This window comes from Mastigoproctus giganteus, chromosome 5 (genome assembly GCF_048544385.1).
Source record: "Mastigoproctus giganteus isolate SK-2022 chromosome 5, ASM4854438v1, whole genome shotgun sequence".
NCBI classification, from domain to species: domain Eukaryota; kingdom Metazoa; phylum Arthropoda; class Arachnida; order Uropygi; family Thelyphonidae; genus Mastigoproctus; species Mastigoproctus giganteus.
The window spans coordinates 34,627,659-34,630,345 of NC_143579.1; the positions used below are offsets into that span (position 1 = coordinate 34,627,659).

General features: G+C 38.6%; 1 pseudogene; it reads left to right on the forward strand.

Annotated features, from left to right (window-relative positions):
* The first annotated feature begins 493 nt into the window (after positions 1-493).
* On the forward strand, positions 494-1,363 carry LOC150085298 (uncharacterized; annotated as a pseudogene).
* The last annotated feature ends 1,324 nt before the right edge of the window (positions 1,364-2,687 follow it).

The following is a 2,687-nucleotide window of genomic DNA, read 5'->3' on the forward strand; positions in this document are numbered from 1 at the left end:
TTATAAGAATATCCCAAGACCACCCCCTTTATCCTCACATGTACTGCAAATCTGGTCCAAATCAGGACATACAATTATAATTGGAGTGGCGGAAATCTTGTTTCAACATAGTGAATCAAAATAGGCATATCGCCACGGGGATCCCAAGTGCTTCCTCATGTTTATTGTAAATTTCGTCTTTATCTTCAATCCTCCTGAGACAGAGGTCATCCTACAATGCCCTCGTGCATAGCACAGTTCGTATAATCACAGTCCTCCCACACCGGGTAGAAAAGACCTGGGTTCGAATCCCTTCAACTACGAGAGGAATTTTTATGGGACCCCTTTTTTACAACGTAGCTGAAGTAGTCGGTCTCAAGCGACAGTAGCATGGTTTTTCTTTTGGAAACTCTGGTTTTTCGTCCAGCAAACCGACTACAGAACACAGGCAATTTACAGACACATTATATGCGGAGAAATATGGCCTAAGTTGCTGATGCACCTAAATTTTTTAATGCAATGGAATTGCAACGGGATCTAATGATCGAATTATAAAAATTTGAGTCTTGGCAAGTGTAAAACTAAAGTTATCACTTAATGGACATATTAGTGCAGTGAGAGGTCCTGCAATAAGTTCAAGGCAACCTTATTTATTTTCTTGTGGAGAAGATAAACAAGTGAAATGTTTGGATCTGGAATACAAGGTGATTCGTCATTATCATGGTCATCTAAGTTGTGTTTCTGCTTTATCTTTACATCCGACAACAGATATTCTAGTTACAAATGGAAGAGATTTTTCTTCCAGGGTTTGGGATCTGAGAACAAAGGCAAATATTCACTCACAAACACTGTAGCAAGTGTACAATGCCAAAGTTCTGAACCACAGATTCTTAAAGGCAGTCATGGCTGCACTATTCATCTCTGGGACATCGTGCTGGAAAAACCAGTCATTCCACCTTATCATAAAAAAGTGTTCGAGCATTATTGGTTTTTTCTTCAGTGTATATGTTTGCATCAGGAGCACCAGACAATATCAAACAGTGAATGTGTCCAGGTGGAAAATTTGTACAAAATATATCAGGTCACAGTGTGCAATTGTCAACTGTTTAGGGATAAATTCTGAAAATATTATGGTTTCTGGAGGAGTTTATATCTGGGATTGGAAAACAGGCTATAACTTCCAAAGGCATTAGGACACCTGTTCAACCTGGTTCTATAGACAATGAAGCTGGCATATTTTTATGCAATTGTGACCAAAATAACAGCCGTCTACTTGCATCAGAAGTTGATAATATTGTAAAAAAAGTTTGAAGATGAGGCTGCAACTGAAGAAACACATCCAGTCATCTACAAACTAGAGATCCCCAAAAGAAGAAGTGTTTGAACTTATGTATTTTTCAATCATCAATATTAAAACTAATTTTAATTTTGCTATTAAATATTTTTTCACTCTTGTTTCTGATTTTCATAAACGACATCGATGATGGGATAGAAGTCTTGATGTCAAAATTTGCAGCCGACGTAAAGATTGGTATTTCAGGATGACTTGAACAAGAATATTCAGAAAAGTGGCAGCTATGTTTTAATGCAAGGTCTCACTCACACTTGGGGAACAGCAAACCCAAAAGAAATTACACACTTAGTGGGGTTAAATTAAAAACAGAGGAAGAAAGGGATCTAGTAGTTATAATACGGGCAGTTTTATGGACAGATATAATACGAGCAGTTTTATGAGCAGTGTAAACAGACAACCAGGAAACCCAATGGTGTCCTACTGATGATTTATCAAACATTATCCTGTAGAGATAGAGAGGTCATAGTCCCACTTTATAAGGCAACTGTTATACAACATTTGGAATACTGTGTTCAAGTATGGAGACCTCATCTGAAAGGGTCCAAAGACGAGCAACTCGCATAGTGAGATGGGAAAAAGGGAGATCATAGGAGGAAAGACACCGATTATGTTCCACCTGCCACCTTTTCTTACTACTGAATACATCATGAATAGTCAAACTAATGGAGCAAGCTTATTTGCGAAAAGATCAAAACCTCCCAAACAATTCCTAGTTCATTTCACAAATATACGTGGTCTCAGTTCTAATCTCAACGATGTCCATTTCCACTTGCAGCCTGCCAAACCCCATGATTTCCCCTATTTGCAACTTAACTTTCTCCAGTCCAAATTTGCTAACAGTGAGGTAATTTTCCTCAGTGATTTTAATGTTCACAACTCCAGTTGGCTTCCGTTTTCTAGCCACACCGACCCAGCTGGTCGAAATGCTGAGGTTTTTGCAATTCTACCTCGCACAGATTGTTCATTTACCTAGAAGAATATCGGACAATCCTAACCATACAGCCAACACGCTTGACCTTTTTTCTCAAAAACAACCCTTCTAAGTACACGGTCGAAGTGAGTGGTCCTTTAGGCACCTCAGATCACAACTTGGTGATTGTCTCATCTCCAGTGGAACCTTTATCTCATGGCTATTCCCAACCTCGTGTTGTTTAGCATTACAAGAATGCGAAATGGGATGACCTGCGAGATTTCTTTTCTTCTTTTTCTTGGTCAGATTACTGTTTCAAAACTTCTGATGTTAATGTTTGCACAGATCGTGTCAGTGAAATTATTCTTGTAGGAATGGAATCCATTATTCCACACTCCACACTAAAATCTCCTCCTTTATCTAAACCTTGGTTTTCCAATAAAT